Source organism: Sinocyclocheilus grahami, unplaced genomic scaffold (genome assembly GCF_001515645.1).
Source record: "Sinocyclocheilus grahami isolate Dianchi unplaced genomic scaffold, SAMN03320097.WGS_v1.1 scaffold122.1, whole genome shotgun sequence".
Classification (NCBI taxonomy): Eukaryota; Metazoa; Chordata; class Actinopteri; order Cypriniformes; family Cyprinidae; genus Sinocyclocheilus; species Sinocyclocheilus grahami.
This window is the reverse complement of record NW_015505301.1, coordinates 2,161,293-2,180,761: the sequence shown is the minus strand read 5'-3', so window position 1 is coordinate 2,180,761 and position 19,469 is coordinate 2,161,293. Positions and strand designations below refer to the sequence as shown.

At 37.1% G+C, this 19,469-nt stretch overlaps 1 protein-coding gene across 2 annotated transcripts in view; it reads right to left on the bottom strand.

Moving 5' to 3' along the window:
* LOC107589943 (disks large-associated protein 1-like) overlaps positions 1-18,460 on the bottom strand; it is a 134,209-nt gene extending 115,749 nt beyond the window's left edge. For both annotated transcript variants that reach the window (XM_016278522.1, XM_016278523.1), the window contains exon 1: positions 18,244-18,460. The gene's annotated coding sequence lies outside the window, so the exon portion shown is untranslated. The remainder of the gene's footprint in view (positions 1-18,243) is intronic.
* Positions 18,461-19,469: the final 1,009 nt, after the last annotated feature.

Sequence of the window (19,469 nt, the reverse complement as noted above, 5' to 3'; positions counted from 1 at the left end):
ATATATATATATATATATATATTTACTTTCCATGATACAATATTATTTTCTTAAAATATGTACAATAATATTGATAAATTCTCTTTTAAAAACAAACAAAATAGAAAATGGTAATCCACATGCCCGTATTAAACAAAGGACAGATTGGATAACGCACAAATTAATGCCAACTGTTGATGATTTCATTTCTCCTAATGTTTGGAAATTTAATTTCACTCTTTAGCAGCTCATTTGATCAGTGACGTTAGGAGTTGGTGTCCAGGGGATTATGCGTTATTAGTTATCCATGTCAGTGTGTCAGAGACAGATCTGTAGAAGGGAAATGTCATCTGGCGGGAGTGAGTGTGTGTTTGTGTATGCTGAGTTAAAGACAAACATGGCTGACACATAACAGCAAACAAGCAGCCATAGGCGGAGGGTGGACCAACTCCAGGGTAAGGCTAAAAGCAGCCAAATATATTAACTACAAACATCATAAACCCGTCTTTTTAGGCAAGAACCAGACATGGGTGTCATGTTGGCTAATAAAATATGTTTAATGGGACTGAATTTGTATTTAACGTGATTGCAACTTAATAAAAAACATTAGAAATTGGTCATTATAAAACGCTTCCTTTCCAAGGTTATTCAAACAGCGAATAAATTATTATACAGAAAGTGACATTACCACTTACTTTGATCTATCGCGAGCTTAAGCACTCTCAAAAAAGAAAAACTATCGTTATAATCACGTTATGGTTAATTATTCATATTTCCCCATGAGCTGATCCGCTACAAGCTGTATACACTGTGAAATTAATCTCTTACTTGCATTGTACATCTGCGCAGTCAGCGAATGCGCGCGCACTCAAAACTGATGAGTTTCAGCGATTACTCATCTGAACGCCTCTGATTGGCCTTTACATTCCTAAGCTCAACGGAATCGTGTGTGATTGGTTATAATGCGCAACACTGTAAAAACAGCAAAAATGAAATACGGTGCAACATGAGCAGATCTTAATTTAATGCCGCAATCGACACTTTCTATAATTTTTTTCATTTTGTTAGCAACATTCGTAATAGATTTAATTTGTTTGTACTGGGGCATTTTTGCCCCAACTTGCTGGTGCCAGGGAAAGGCTAAACCTTCCCCAGCCTTACACAGGCTCCGCCTAGCAGCAGATTATAATTCATGTACCAGATTTTCTTGAAAACGTAGAAACGAATCTTAGTAAAAAAAATAAAAAATACTCAATTACTTTCCCCAGTAATTTCCAGCTCCCCTCTTTTATCTGCCTCATTATAAAATAATAAATAAATAATAATAATAATAAACAGTTCAACAGTGAAGCAGCTCCCTAAACATAGATAAGTAGAAGTCTGACTCATTTTAGTTAAAAAAAAAAACAGATCACTCAAAAGTGTTCCTGGATGTCCCTGAGCAGCACTTTGTGTTCTTTTTGTAGTGAAATAAATATTTGGCTATAAATATAAAATCCCACAGACTGACATTGAAGGGGGGATATCAAGAGACTCAGGGATGGACACTTTTGAGCCAATAACCGACCAGAACAACCTAGCAATGGCAATGACCTAGCAACCACCCAACATACCCTAGCAACCATATAGCAACATGATAAAACCACTCAAAATACCTAGAACTAGAACATCTTAGCAACTGCAAAGCAAAATACTAAAATCACAACGGGCAAGTAACCACAAACACTAACATCATAGTGACCAGTTTAAAGGCCTGATCACACCAAGATGAATATTGTTATGCAAATCTAATTGCATTTTCTTTCAGTCTGTCAGTCTGAACATTCGTGTTGATGTTGTTGGCCTTTACACAGGTAAAATGTATAATTATTGTTAACATGACAAAACAGGCTTTATATACAGAGTTGAACCACATTTTCAAAAGATTAACTGGTTTGTCACCTGATGGAGTTTGGGTTCCTTGCCGCTGTCCCCATTGGCTAGCTTAGTTGGGGTTTAAAAAACGTGATATTCAGTAATATTATCAGTTTGACTGCACTGACACCTTTGGATGGCAACAAAATGTGAACTAAATTGAGCTGAATAATGACACTATTCTTTGGTAGAGCTGCTTTATAGCTGAATTAAATTTGTTTTATAATTGATGAACTTTGCAACAACACTGTTACTAAAGTGAGCTGAATAACAACATATGCCTTCTGTAGAGCTGTTTATAGATACACAGTTATTGAACTGAATCAAAGAGATTCAGATTCTCTGCAGCAGAATTTCAATTTCGATCTTATATTTGAAGAAGTTTACATCACTGATTCTGTTATTTTCCTGTTTATTACGGTGAAGCTATTTTGAACAAATCCACATATTGTATAAAGCTTGAAAACTTGACATGGCATCTTGAACTAAATAAATCTCAACATTCCAAGAAGTCCATCTAGTGCATGCTTACATAGATAAATGATTACACAACGAACGCATCTTGTGAAAACGGCCTTTTACTCTATGACTCACAAATGGTCACAGCTGTGTTGTAGTCCAGAGTGACTTCATTTTCAGACTTCATTTCATCGTATATTTGCCATCGAGGGGTCTGTTGACTGGCTGGTATGTGCAGAGGGCAGAGGCACTGACCTGCTGGGATGTGTGGAGTGCAGGGTGGTCAACGGCTGCTCTGAAAAACATACTGTGATATAGCCTTTACACTCGGGCCTCCTGGCATTTCTGAATCTTGAGCCAACACACACACGCAAGACATGCACACACTTACACTCACATCCGCTGTATACTTAAGACAGGAAGACACAGTGTAAACACATACGCATGTGTAAATACAAACAAATAAAAATATGCTCGCATACACAAATAAAGCTGCGACTTTCATCCCGCGACACATGCAAAGTGTGAACATGCACACACACACACAACACAGCCATCTGTCAGACTTAAGTCCCCCCTGTGCGCTGGCTGTCGTAGATATAACACAGTCTGCTGATTGGCTAAATCTGTTACCACCTTATTATAAGACACAGAGACCCATGATGAAATGCACACAAAAGCACAATAAATAACTTCCTTTTTCATAGGAAGTAGAGAAACTAGAACACTTGAGAAGGACGGGAGAGATGACAATCAGGGAAAAGGACATGACAGGCATTCACATTAAACTTTCAAACCTCTATAAACCTTTTTCACCTGAGTGCCATTTCAATCTCTCTCTATTTCTCTGCGTCGTCTCCTTCCATCTGTTTCACGCGCTTCTAATCATTCATCTTCATCCAGCTTCCCAATCATTTTCTAGTTTGTGCCGTTTCCCCCAGAGTGCTGTTCAATAAGGCTCTGAAATTTGACCTCTTACATCACGTTGGCACACAGGCACTCATAGACACGGACTGATGGGTCCCTAATGCCCTGTTTTTGAATTAACACATTGCTTTGTAATAATAGAGCCAGAGAAAGTCAGAGAGAGCGGGACGTTCATGAGTCAGACTAGGTCAATGCCGGCAAGTGCAGTAGAAAAGAAAAATGTACTCAGTACAATGATGTCAGAATAATATTTGCATAATGAATTGTGATTGGTCTTCTTTTGTACATTACCATTTTAAAATTTTGTGGTGGGGGAGATTTTGAAAAACTCTTTCAAATAAGCCTCTTATGCTCGCCAAGGCTGCATTTATTTGATCGAAAATACATTCAAACACTAATATAATGAAATATTAGTGCAAAACTGTTTTCCATTTTAATAGGCTTTATTTTAAAATGTAATGTATTCCTGTGATTGCAAACTTGAATTTTCAGCAGCCGTCACGCAGTCTTCAGCATCACATGATCCTTCAGAAATCACTCTAAGATGCTGATTTGCTGCTTGAGAATTTTTTTTTTATCAATGCTGAAAACAGACCATAAATTCTGCGGTCCTGTCCGTAAATTTAGGTGGGGCAGATTCTGGGTCGTAGCACTAATATATGAAAAACATTTTGTAAGCTTTATATTCTAATCTCTGAACACATGGGGACAAAATTTTGGCGTTATCCTGTGGGTGGCGCGCTAATGTTGATTGACAGGCTCGAAGTAATGTTACACGCATACAATGCTGTAGCCTATAATTGCCTTAGTATTTATCACCTCCAAATGTTGATTTAGAATGTTACAAGTTGTTAAACAATTCGGGTGAGGAAAGAAGATCATATGTCTATTCTCCGAATAAACAAAACAAGCAGAACAGAACCATGTAAAGGCTATTAATGTGAGCACAGGATTTAATGTATAGTCTACTTTGTTCATTTGATCCACTACTCCACATAGAAAAAAACGGACATGCCAACTACTTACTGACCTGATGCAGACACATAGCTGAAGTGGATTGATATTAGTGTTGGGTCGTTCTTGAACGATTCGTTCATTTTGAACGAATCTTTAATGTGACTCGGGAAGGAGTCTCTTCTAGTCAGCAAGCCTGCATTTATTTGATCCAAAGTACAGCAAAAACAGTAACATTTTTCAATATTTTTACTATTTAAAATAACTGTTTTCTATTTGAATAGGCTATATTTTAAAATTTTATTTATTTCTGTGATTTCAAAGCTGATTTTTTTTAGCATCATATATATAAAGAGTTCATTTGTCAACACGTTTTGTCAAAAAAGCCGGTTTTGTCCACTTTCAAGGCATCGCGAGTTCACGTTTTGAAGCCGACAAGCGCCCTTGTTGTTTTTTAACAGAAGCCGATAAGTCCATTTTAGCGAATCAGCGCGCTGTATTCAGGTCAGGTGACAAGGCTACTTTCACTTTAAGACGTGCTAGCTGAGAGGAGTTTTGTGAAAGCTGACTAAAAGTGATCGAGGATGGATAATTTCGACGAACTTGATGAACTTGTGATATCTTCTTCAGGGTGAAAAAATAAAATAAAAGCTGAAACGTTTTCACCGAACCTTGCAAAAGCAGCGCATTACAATGGTGAGGGAAAAGCTCCGTGTATTGCGTGTAATCACATCCATACAGTTTATGATCACAACAACAACGTTTGTCAGGCATCTACGTTGTCATCTGAGGAGATTACAAAGATTTAAACAAGTGTTTTGTTTTTTTTTTTACTCTAAAACATGAAATGTGGAGTTATCTGCTTTTGCCAAAAAAACGACTGTTGGAGTTATCTGCTTTTGAAAAAAAACTAACTTTTATTATGTAAAAAAAAAAAACATGCTTTCAATTAACTTGAATTTTGTAAATTACCTGTATTTGTTTAAGTTATTATTACTTATTTAAAACAACCCAACTGCAGTTTGATTGATATTACTTGGAATGCGCAATTTAAAAAAACGTGATTTCTGAAAAAAAATTTAGTAATCTGTTTTTGCAAATGAACTCTTCATATATAAACACCCAATGAAGTTGAGCCAATTTTTCACAGAGAGTGAAAATGAGAATGGAAAATCATAATTTTCACAAATATTGGACCTTTATTTGTGCAAAAAACTTCATAAAGTAACCTTGAGAAACAAACATGATATTAAAAACTGAAACTGCATTTCATGGCCCCTTTAACACAGCACTGACAAAAATGCAATACTGTGATTTTTATGAAAATAAGAACAGCACAGACTTCTTTGAAGTACATTGGAGCATATACAAAATATTTTTTTACAGTTTTTACAAACTGATACCATCATCGTACTGTTACCACCACAGTCATTTTTTTGTAAGGATGACTCATTATAAATCCAAAAGAGCCCGTTCATACAGGTTCTTATAGTTAATATAGCTGCTGTTCTCTATCTTTCCCTGGTAATGCTAGAGATAGTTGGTTTCATGGGGATGCTGGGACTACTCATGCTAGAACAGTCCATGTAAATGTCAGTATGCTTACAGTTTGTGTGCCTCTATGTGTGTGCACGCATGCACATTTATGTGTTCTGCAGTCTGTGAAATTAAATTTGTCAGACTCTTACGACCCCAGCATGTCAGAGAGCCACAAGTATACATCTACATCAGCACTTCTCATCCACCCCTCCTTAACATTTTTATTGCACGCTATTCCATCCACATGAAATGCTTCTTAAACAAATGCAGTCTATAACCGGCACTCTCTCTTCACTTTACTCTGACTGTGGCGTGAGTAACAGAAATGTTTAACATTTATATTCATTGTCTGTGTCAGACGGATGGATAGACCTTTTAAAATATCGGTTCTAAACACCGCTTGTCCTGCTATCCACCGCTAGAGAATGAATGGCGGCATTAGAGCTTCATCTGTGTGGGATTGTAAATCAAACTGGTTCTGAATGCCTGCAACCACAAAAACACAAAGCCCTACAGATGTTGAGTGATGATGGGTAATACTGTATACTACTATACTGTATAGTTACTGTACACATTCAAGTCTAAAAGGAATAGTTCATCCAAAATTCTGTTGTCAGTTAATAACCCTTGTGTCGTTCCAACCCTGTAAGATTTTCTCTTTAGAAGATTTAGCAGAATGTCCATGCTGCCCTTTTCTATATAATGAAAGTGGATGAGGACTATAAAATATAGGAATGCACAATTTGATTTCTGGCTGACACTGATAAGTCAATCATTATTTTTATATTCAATAACCAATCAATTCTTCATCATTTTGTTTAAATAAAAAAACTCTAAAAACGGAAATCAATTATTTTAAATGATAGAATTTGCCCATCACAGCATTACAAGGTACAGTATGAAACATTGATATTCATTCACTTTTGCTAAAGATTCAACTACACAGTGTTAACAGTGTTATCTAATTTTTAGTTTTTTAAAAGAATAGATGACAGCAATGGTAATCTACAGTACATGTAAAAATGTACAAGGAGAAATGAGCATGAACAATTAAATATTCAATATCATCCAATATACACTATATATTTAATATAAAAAGTCATACAAAAGCAGACTAAAACAGAATGAAGTCTCTTTTAAGAGAAAAACTATAAATAGCTTTACATGTACCCATTTATACACTATATAAATAACTCTCTTTCAGAGAAGAAAGTCATACAGGATTCTCAGTACATGACAGAGAATAAATAATAACAGATTTTTCCTTTTTGGGTAAGCTATGCATTTAAGTCTGCTCTCTGCTTACTGTCTTTCTCTCTTCGTCTCTTTCTTTCTTCACTGTCCCTCTTTCACTCTATTTCTCTCTGACCAACAGGCCAAGTCTATCAGTAACAAGGTATGAAGTCAATTTTGTTTCTTCTCAAGGGAATTCTGAGAAAAATAAAGGATCGAGAACAGGATGGAAAGGTAGAGCAGGGGGAGACAGGGTCCTTATAAACATCACAGCATGAGGTAAACCTCTTATCAGTATCAGGTACAAAGTATCTGTGTTTTACAGCTGAGTAACCACACTAAAACACAAGCCATGTTGCTTTTATCCATCTAGATAACCTCTGGTTACAACATATTATTAAACCCGCATGCAAAAACACAACAGGTACATGTTTTCATTATTAGCAGAGTTTGCCAGGTCAAGCATTTTTGTATACCCATACCATATCATATATTTTGATCTGTCCTGATCAGCATGTAATTATTTACAGTGAATGTAAATTGTGTGTGTGCGCGTTTTTGTGACATATGAGGACACAAATTTGTATAATGACATGGGTATGACATAGGTATTACAAGGAGAAGATATCTTTTCAGGACATTACCCCATGTCCCCATTTTTCAAAACGCTTATAAATCATACAGGATGAGTTTTTTTTTTTGAGAAAGTAAAAATGCAGAAAGTTTCCTGTAAGGGTTAGGGTTAGGTGTAGGGTTGGTGTAGGGATTAGAAAATACAGTTTGTACAGAATAAAAACCATTACGCCTATGGAATGTCCCCACAATTCACAAAAACAAATGTGTGTGTGTGTGTGTGTGTGTGTGTTAAGCTGGGACAGATCTGTCACATACACACTGCAACTTCCCCTCCTCTTACAGCTTGTCTAGTGCAGATTATCCTTGCTCACAACTGCTTACACAAATCTCTGTGCTTTAGGAGTGTGTGTTTTTGTGACAGGAGTAATTATGCTAAATATTTAGCTTTGAAATCACAATAAATTAAATTTTTTAATATATTCAAATAGAAAACAGTTATTGTAAATAGCCTATAGTAAAAATATTTCAAAATTGTACTGTTTTGCTGTACTTCGGATCAAATAAATGCAGGCTTAGAGAACAGAAGAGACTTCTTTAAAAAACATGAACAATTTTACTGTTCAAAAACTTTTGACTGGTAGTGTATAGGCAACTTTAATTGTTCTCTAATTTCTAGCTTTTAATTGACTTACAAATCAGATAACTGCTGGACAATAACCAATAATAATGATTTGTTTATACACTACAAACACTTTTTTATCACATAATAAGGCAGAATAGTTTCTATACTGTAAATATAAAATTCTAAACTAATAAATGCTATGTCAATTAGCACTGCATTGTTCATATACTGTATTTATTACCTGGAGATGACTTGACAAACACAAATAAACCATATATTGTCTATGTCAGTTAGCACTGCATTGTTCATATACTGTATTTATTACCTGGAGATGACTTGACAAACACAAATAAACCATATATTGTCGCAATCGTATGTTTAATGTCTTCATGTTTCCAAACGTTTCTGTTTTTCTGTGAAAACAACTGTTTTCATACAGCAATAGCTGGACGCTTTTGTCCATTTCCTCATACGACTTTCTGCGCGAGAGCGGCCTCCGGCTTCGAGTATGAATGAAACATACACTGCACGGAGTGTTTAGCGCTCCGCGATGTTCATCTCGCATTATTCTGGGTCCGAATAAAATATCAGATCATGCACAGACTATCCTGTCTCTTTGAATTTAAATCTATATTTATTCACACAGGCTCTTGAAAACCTCTATGCGAACACACTTGCCCGAAAAAGTGCGGGGGACGAATTTACGTGATATTAAAAGTGGGGGGGGGGACACGTCCCCCGTGTAATCTATGCCCCTGTCTACGTGTGTGTGTGTGTGTGTGTGGAAATGAGTACTCCACAAATATCACAACACAAAACATAGGATGTCAGGAAAGTGAGACGACACAGACCTCATCAAGCCATGTTAGGTTGTTGCTAGGTGGTACACACTGGAACACTTCAAAAAAAAGACTGCCTCCATATTTTGCCTTATTGGGAATGTATCCAGAATTAAAAACAAATCTTTGATGTTCTGCACCAAATGGCACGATTTTCCAGCAAACATGCATTTAAATGAATTTACAGCTGTCTTTCTTTACATTTAATGAAAATATAAAACATGTTTTCCCTCACACAAGAAAACTGCAGGAAAAAAGCCCCACAGTCTTTTGTAGCTTGCAAAAACTTACAAGATCACTTCGATCAAGGACCTTCCTAAGGGTGTTTTTAAGCTGTTTTGTAATAAAGTTTTTGCAAGTTAGAGTGTGAGGATTTCTTCTGAAGTTTTCTTTAAGATTTTTCTAAGGCCTGCAGAAAGTCCTTGACTGAAAGCTTTTTGCAATTAAGTTGTGGAGGGGCCAGATTCATGAAAATCTTAGGGAACAAGTTAAGACATTCTTATTCTGAGTTCTTATTTTCAAATTCAAAATTTGTAAGAACATTCTAAAGTGCAATTCCTGGAAAAACTTCAGTTCTCGATACGTTTTTGGGAATACAAAATATTCTTAAATTTATTGTTAAATTATAGAAAAAATGGGGAGAAAGTTCTTGAATCTGGCCCCAGGTACTTTTTCTACACACCTCCAATAAATTTCGGGTTTCTTTAAAAACATTTAAGAACATTTCCTCATATAATAATTCTTATTACTTGATTCTGATTGGTCAGTCGCTACATTCCGAGGTATGCTATCCCTCGCCCTGATTAAAACGCGATTCAAAATGGTGTACAATTATTTAATTATGTCATCCTGGTATCTCTCGTTTCATACAAACGCACCTGCTGCCATTTTGCTACGATTGTTTTGTACGCTGTAATGGATTATAAGAGAACTAACAATCTGGTAAGGGTTTAAAACATTTTCGTCTTAATTCTTTTATTGCCTTAATTATTTTTGTGGTGAAATGTTGTGTAATAAGTGGTTTGACTGCACCGTTTCCCTTAAATGTCCGTCTAGTTTGAATTTGCCGCTTGCTCGCAACTGCTGTCTTCATGGAAGCTTTGCATTTAAATATTTCAACTCAAATCTATATTTCGCGTCTAATTATTTACTTATGTGGCAAGTAGCCGTGTAATAAGCGGGATTCCGCTTCACGTCGGGATTCTGATCACCCTGTCAGGGTTTATTCTGAGATAACATCCGGCTGGATGAACATTATCCCTTACTTAAAAAGGTCAATGCAGGAGAGCTTAACAAGAGTTATGTCAGATTTAAAATACATTGCTTTTGAGCTGTATCCTTTGTTTCTGTCCTGCTTCACACGTAACACGCAACCTGTTGTCATGTTCCTCTCTAAGAGTTAAATGCATTAAGTGCCTGCGGTTCTACCAGGGCTACAGAAGAACAAGTCAGGGAAGAGCCCCTCCACTTCATCAATTTTGCAATGTTCCTTTTTCATAAATCTCACATGAACTGTACTTTCCCCACTTACAGAGAAAATACCTCAAGAGATTCTGGGAATTAGTGGGACATCAACCCACAAAGCAACAGAGCGGCACCACTTTTTAAAGATGCAAATGAACATCAATGCACAACTTGACAATACTGTCTCTCTCTCTCTCTCTCATACACACACAAGAGTTGAGCTAAGGCAAGCAGACACTGCTGACTGTTCAGTTGGACTGAAATATATTTTCAGCTTATCAGCATCTGTATGTCATCTTTAATATGCTGTCACTTCCTTCTTTCCTCTTATTGAATAATACTGCCTTTTTGTATGGGAGATGCCTGGTTTTCTGACACACTCATGGTCATACTTTTGTGGGTGCTTTTATGTATGTGTGTGTGTGTGTGTGTGTGTGTGTGTTTGAGTGCACAATAGGCTATATTAAAGATTAATGGCTTAAATAAATGACTTGTCAACTAAAAAAAATGGCCCTAACATGCAAACTCAAACAGTAGGCCTAAGTAATGATATTGATGTTCATTCAATGAAGGATGCATCTAGACTGACTCTAATTTACAGGTTTGTGAGTCTTTTTGAACTATTAGAAAGAACTGGCGTATAAGAGTATTTTGTTATATCTTTATATCTTCCATTAACTAAAACAACCTGCTCATAAGAATTATTTCTTTGTGAATCAGACAACACTGGTCATGCAGTATGTATGTTTTTGCATGCAGCCCACAAGGCCAACTCAATATATGGTGTCTTGCCATTATTCTACAGTACATTGTATTTTTTTCCCCATCTCATCACATTTAATTCAGACAGCAAAATCAGATTCAAAACTCAAGTAAAATGTGGTTTCTTTTGCACACTGCTGCTGAAGATCTAACACGTGCATGCAAATGTAAAGATTTTTATGTTTTATTAAGAATTAATGACTTTAACTTTATTCCTCAAACAAAGCTTTGTACGGTATGACTTCAAAAGAACGATTTCAAAATATTTGTTGTATGTCAAAGTATTTAAGTCGTATGGACTCCTTTTATAGCACTTAACAACTCCCTGTGCTTTGTCATTTCATGGAATAGACATGAGCATGCGTAAACTTTTCAATTCCTATGAACTTTCTATTATCTATTCCTTTAAATCCAAAGAGATATTCTTTTTCAAAGTTAAGAGTCAGCCACGCCTACCTAAAACGGCTCATGCTAACATGCCCCCACATGTCTACGTCACGATGTGGGAAGATTTGCATAACGCTGCCCAAATGTTGACGCAAAGAAAGAAGGCGTAACTTTTATTCTCGCTGTTGTATTGTTGCCGCCGCCATGTCGTGAAGGCGCTGTGTGATTCGTTGTGAAATCAAAACTACTTTGTTTGGCCTTCCAAAAGAGGATGATATTGCTTCGTCATGCCTGGAGCTGAGCCGCAAGCCCACCAGCCGCTCCTTCGTCGAATCCGCCGGCCGCACTGTTCTCAAGCCCACCGGCCTGTACTCACTCTAGCCCTCCGGCCGCTGCTCACTCTAGGCCGCCGTGTGTGACGCTGTGTTTCATTGTGAAAGCGAAACTACTTTGTTTGGTCTTCCAAAAGAGGACACGACTAGAAATCAGTGGTTAAGTTGTATTTACAACACTGTTCCAGAACACTTCAACCCAAATATTCAGATGTGTGCAGCACATTTTATGGAGGACGTTTCCTGATCCTGGGAGAGTAGACTATAATGCCGGCTGTTCTGACTCACAGACTGCAAGTACGTTTTTTATATTTAAAGAATTTGCCACTGATGATTCAAACGCAAGTTTTGGGCAGTGTTGAGTAGGGCTTGTTGTTTGTCATTTCTCCGATCACAAATGCAGACATGGTTTTATGTTTACACGGCGCGATGCAACGCAACGCGTAAAAAGACAGTATAAGTCATTATAATCCATAATTATGTCCCCACTGGATGCACCGAATGCCTCGTTTATAATGGGTTTTCATGTTTTTGAATCGTTGCTCCGGACTGACAGCGCATCATCACAGTATGGTAGGGGCATAACATTTCCGTCACACACTTGAGGTATTCGGCCAATCACAACACACTGGATAGCTGGCCAATCACAGCACACCTCGCTTTTCAGATGAGATGAAAAGCTTTTTTTCAGATGAGCTTTGTAAAAATCGACGCGTTTCAGAAAGGCGGGGCATAGAGGAGAAACAATAATGTACTGTATGTGAAAAATGTGTTTTTTTAACCTTAAACCACATACACATTTCATTACACCAAATACCAAAAAATTATGTTCTTTTTAGCAACATCATATGACCCCTTTAAAGGGGTCAACATCATATGACCCCTTTTTACGCGATGCAATGCGTAAAAAGACAGTATAAGTCATTATAATCAGTAATTATGTCCCCACTGGATGCAACAAATGCCTCATTTGTAATGGGTTTTATTGGTTTTGTCTCATCCTGCTGGGAGACGGCATCACAGTATGCTAAGGGGTGTAACATTTCCGTCAAACACTTGAGGCATTCGGCCAATCACAAAGCACTGGATAGCTGGCCGATCAGAGCACACCTCGCTTTTTTAGAACGATGAGCTTTGTAAAAACTGACGCGTTTCAGAAAGGCGGGGCATAGAGGAGAAATAATAATGTACATTATGTGGAAAATAATGTGTTTTTTAAACCTTAAACAGCATAAACACATTGCATTACACCAAATAATGTTCTTTTTAGCAACGTCATATGACCCCTTTAAGTAAATAATCATGCCTTTCTTTTTCTGTCTTTATCTTTCCTTCTCATTTTTAACTTGTAAACTTTACATCCTTCCTTGTCATTTTATTATTTTCAAAGTCACTCTCTCACTCTCTCTTGCTGTGTTTGATTGTATATGTGTTACGATAGTGACAGATCAGGGCTGTGAGGCTGACAGTGCCGAGTCATGCCAGAGAATTTCAAAGAAGTCTGCATTGTAGTCACGTGTCTGTGTGTAAAATCACATTCATTAGCACCCAGTGAGTCCACTGAAGTGAACTGATGGCAGTGCATGTCTGTCTTCTCCAAGTTATTACTGTCTGTTTACATTCCCTTACACACTACGCTCTACACACACATCATAAATATAACCACTGGCTTGCTTAAAGGATGCAGTGTATGCTCAGTGATGCTGACAGTTGAAGATTAATAAAACACACACAAACACGCTTTTATGTTCTAGACACAATGTTCAAAAGCTCAGCAATTAACATTAGCCTTGTTCAACATAATGACAATACAGACAATTAATAGACTGCAAAAGTAAAAGATAATCATGTCATTTGCCATTGCAAATATACGCTTCACTGCTCTCTGACATTTAAATGTCCCAACAAATGTATGTGGGTCGCTCACATCACCACATGTGTTATACTATCCAGGCCACATCTCCAACAAAAACTATTCTATGTTTATTTAAGTTTAGCAATGTCGTTTTGTCAGTTGCTTGGTTTATAGCATATAGCTGCATGTTAAACATCAAATATGTTCTTGTTGTGTTATGTCTTTCACTTTTATTGTACATAATATTCTTGCTAGTATGCTTTTATGTCAGGGGTGTCAAATTAGTCCTAGTTTTCCCTAATCTAAAGTGTTACCAAAACCTAATTTCCGTTCGCTTCACATTGCATTGTTTTCATTGTTTTATGTAAACATAAAATTGCAGTGGATGCTTTTAAGGTGCCATGTTAAGTTAAAAGACATTCAACTTTTAAAATAAGGTTTTAGCTATTTAAAAATACTTGGTTATACAAACATTGTTTTTTTTATTATTATTTTAACATTTGGTAGTATGTTATTGTAAGGTGTTCTTGTTATAAATGTTACATGTACCTACTATTACAATAACAATAAATAATGCATAATTACATGTAAGTATACCTTAGCCAAAACCTAATCCTAACCCTAACCATATAGTAAGTACATGTAGTTAATTAATATGACTCAGTACTTAACTGCAACAAGGACATCTTAAAATAAAATGTAACCTAATATTTTTTATAATTAAATATTTACACAGTTGCAAAAAATGTAGAAAATACTAAATTTAAAAAATACATAGAAATATTAAAAAATATTGTTGTAACATTAAATCAGCAGGTCATATGAACAAATATTTGTAATGTTACTTTTATCATTTGAAGATGAAGATCCACACTGTCCCATTTCTTCCTGCTCAGCACTTAAGCATGTTTAAACATTTCCATTGAAAAACACCTTTTAAACACTGGTTAAAAGTTTCACTAATTACAGGTGTCATGTCAGTGCATTTTTTCTTCTATCAATTAAACAAAACAAAAACTAGGTCTCCCAAATTAAATTTTTTGGTTCTTATGGGGTTCTGGAACCCCTGACCACCCCTCAATACGAATGCTTCTGCATCCCATACATACTGATTTAGTTCCTCCTCTTTCTCCTACATCATTTTCCATCACCTTTCACTGTCCTGTCTAATAAAAGTCTCAAATGGGTGATTCGAATTCCCATCACTGAGTTCTTGGCCTTAGCATTCAAAGCCTCACTTGTCCTTTATTCCACCTTTTCCAAATTCTCCTCCATCATTCTGAAATAAGAGACTGATGGCTGCTCAGATGGCCTCCCTTGGGCAGCGGAAGAGAACACTGAAGGAAAAACAGATCTGGGAAGGCTGAGAGAGGTTCCCGGCTGCCAGTGTCATCATGGCTCCGGAGCTCAGCTGCAGGGCCCTACATGACTGAATTGTATTTCTCAGCTGTGATAAAGGGCTCTACACTTCTGATTTGATACTGTGCTGAAAATGATGATTAGTGCATGAATTTAGCACCCCATAGGCATGAAGTACACACTTCTGATAAAGGGCTTGACATCTGATTTGAAGTGCACACTACAGCGTAAAGGAGCTTGTATGAGATCTGCCCTAAGGCAGGGGCTACACAGAAACTGAAGTATAGTAAAGGCTATCAGTGTAGCCGCAGGCTCTGTGAAGATGAAGAACAATCACAAGGCACAGGACTACACACACAGTTACGTTTATTCAATACTACACTGTAAAAATATGATTTTTCAAAGTTGCAAATAAAGATTACAGGAGTATGTTTTACTTTAAGAAATTACTATTTCAGTCACTCTAATTTTTCATGTTTAATTCAATGTGACCATTTCTTTGTAATTATTTGTTAAATGTACTAGCAATTTTGGAGGGAAAATTGTTTCAAAGTCAATCCTACACCAACTTTTTCTTCAATGCAAGGCAGCATCCTTGAAAGCGGTCTTTTTGACATTAACACAAAGTTCTGCAAATAAAATACAATGTATGATGTTGATAATAGATATTTCATTTTCATTTAACACTCCTGTCAGGTTTTCTAAACTATTTTGGGTGTAGTTATTATAGAAATTATTTGCTACTCTCGTTTTCTGTTACACAAAGATGTTGACACACTAATTTGAAAATGTACAAAAGGTACAACCTCTTGCAAGTTTGGTTTATTATTCAGAGAGTCTCATTACTGCCATGTGCCACAGAGATGCACCAATCAGAAAAACCTTAATTATTGATGACCATGCCTGCAGGCAACCAGCTGAACTCTCAGATAGATAGATAAGAAATAGAGGTGCACAGCTCTTAAAAGATTTTAAATATGAAACATCTTTAGTTCTCAGAGAACATCTTTGGTCCATTTGAATCCCCTGCAGCATAGAGCCCAGAAGCGCTGTGTGTGGCATGCATAAGTGTGCACGTGTGTGTGTGTGTGTACACATAATAAACACACAACCCCCCACATGTACATTTATGAAAGAAAAAAAAAATAGATTAATTTACTCAAGATGTGCAGATGGCCATTCATGGGGTGCTTAAATGCTATTTAAGCATTTTTCGGTATGAAGTATAAGTCCTAGAGTGTTCTATAAGAGCTGAACTGGCCACCAATTACCACTCATACTGAATGAGAGTGGAAATATTTGATTAATGCTTCAATGTGTTTTGGCTGACAGATGAAGTGATGAGGAGAAAGAGTGTGACGGTCAGCCTGGCAGCTACAGATATGCAAGCAGCCTAATAATGAAGAATATGCAGCAGTGTGGTCTGAGGTGGTAGAAGAATCTCTGTCTCGTACACAAATACACACACAGCTCTATGATTTGAATAAAATGACTGTTGAGTGTAAATGGGAACCTAACGTAAGGGAACAGCCAACAGTCTCCATTAGGAAAATGACCTAGACTAAATGTCTTACTAAAAATATAAAAATGCAAAATGGTTTGTGTGAGTCTTATGTTTAGGGTTTGGACATTAAAAAAAATATTGTTGCTGGAAACAATTAAACGTTTTTGTGTCAACCTGCCATGTATTTTTTTCATTTACTTCATTTTTTTACTTCCAATTCAAAATAGAATCTACTGTATAAAATTTCTTAAAGAACCATCCATACTGGATACACATAGTAACAGGAAATGAAGCCAATGAAATCTTAAACATAAAAATGTATGTTTTCTCCTGCACTGTAAATATTTTAGCACCTTCCAATAAAACACCATTTTTGGATTTTGCATCAACTTTTTGTACAGCACGTCATTTCCTTTTTCCACTCCAACTGGTTGGCCTCCCTACAGTAGCCTACTTAAAAATCCACACATTTCCAGAGTGTGCGGCTTGACACATACTGTGTGTGTGTATGCATGCATGTATGTATACATCTATATATATATATTCATGAGAATTTTAGATTTTTGGTCACATGGAGTTCATAGTACTGTACTTTTTACAGTTTTACAGCTCCTTTTATTAATACAAACCTAATTTCAAGAATATTTTGCCTCAAAAAAGTATGCATATTGTCTCGTTAATACATTGTCTTGTTGAATACAAATGTTATCTTAAATTATAAAAGGTCAATCATACACTATATATATATTTTTTTAAAAATACAGGAAAAATTTCATACATTGTTATACATCTATACATACATTTTTTTTAATCGTAGGATATGGTAAACAGGTTTTAACTATAGGATTTTTATCTATTAATTTTCCTATAGTTACAAACATTGTTTTACAGTGAGTGTTACTCGAAGATGTGTCAATATAAAACGAAAGAATTACAGAACACAAGCAGTTCTATGTACTTCCCGCAAACCTTTCCGCGCGGCTGCCATGCAGTTACGCACTAGAACGCAACACTACATGACGTCATAATTGCCGATATTGAGTCCGATACAGTTAATGTTATAGAAACAGAACGATTTATTTATTATGACGCGTTTTGCCTGTGCACATGCATTTAATGCGTGCGTAATAACTTCTCCATTTCCACGTCCCTATAGCTTCAATCTCCAAAAGCCTAGACGTATGTCACTTTGAAGTCAATCTGTGTAACACATTACACCCATAAGGTTCTCTCGTTCTACGTCTAACTCAACAGTTCACTGACGCTCCTTATGGTCACTTGAGTAGGGTCCAAATTCCCCGCAGCCGTAGGATCGATTGCAGTGACATGTGGAGAATTAAACCGCTTCCCACCAGATAAAAACAGTGAGAGATGAGACAATAACACATAATGACACCACCGACATATGCTTTAATTTTCGTACTGGAAATCATCCTTGCAGTAGCCTGCGTCCAAACCTGTGCGCGAGCCAAGCAACGCACACACAGCTTCCAACAATTGCATGAAACTAAGCTGTCAATTATGTGCACGCTCCTTACCTCGAGAGTTTCACGGCGCAGATAAACACAGTACTTTCGGGAAAACAGCCTGTTAAAAACATTAAATCCGTAACGGTGCAGGTTGCGTGGATCTCAGCGGTGGACTCTGATGGGGTCTCGCAGTGGTGAATGGAATTAAAGCGCCGGTTGCGGTGGATAGGAGGTCCCCCTACTGCCGAGTCCTCTCACTACCTTGCGCGTTTCTCCGTCTGCACACACACAGTAATGCTGCTGCAGCATCAGCTGCGCTGAGAAAAGAGCTGGACAGCTATAAACTACGGAATGGATTACTGTATCAAACTACAGCGGAGCTTCGATGGGTCCCGCACTCAGATAGTAATCACATATAGACAGATGTCACTACAGAGTTTAGTTCCATCCCTAACACACCCGCTTGTAATTTTCAGGCAACCCTGTAAAGTTTGGGTGGATTTTTCAGGTGGGTTTGATTAAGGATGGAGCTAAACCCTCCAGGATCAGAGTTGCTTATCCCTCCCTGTATTGGATAGATAGATCAGTGGTTCCCAACCCTGGTCCTGGAGGCACCCCAACACTGCACATGTTGCATGTCTCCTTTCTCTGACGCACCAATTTCAGGTGTTGGAGTCTCTAATAATGAGCTGATGATCTGAATCAGGTGTGTTTAATTAAGGAGACATGCAAAATGTGCAGTGTTGGGGTGCCTCCAGGACCAGGGTTGGGAACCCCTGAAATAGATAGATAGATAGATAGATAGATAGATAGATAGATAGATAGATAGATAGATAGATAGATAGATAGATAGATAGATAGATGGAGCTGGGTGGGTGGATAAATGGATGATACATGGATAGATAATAGGCCTATACTATAGTTTACCCCTCAGAAAGTTTGATACATTGAGTAATATTGATCTCTCTGATTCATGATCCTGATCTTGGGGATCCACTTCATGTTTTGTATGTCTCCTTAATTCAACACATCTGATTCAAATAATCAGCTCCTTAGCAGAGAGCTCCATGACCTGAACTGGAGGCCAATTTCAAGTCTTGTAGTCAGATAACGAATCAATGTAAAAGGATGTTAAAAAGGTACTGGAAAATTGTTGGGAGTATGGAAGTTTTGGTAGGATAGTAAATAAGGAAGCACAGGAAATGAGTCTGAAACAACTCCTTCAGCTGTAATTCCAACTATACCCCCATCAATTAAGCTTTAGCGTTAGTTCTGGCAGGTCACGTGAGTCAAGC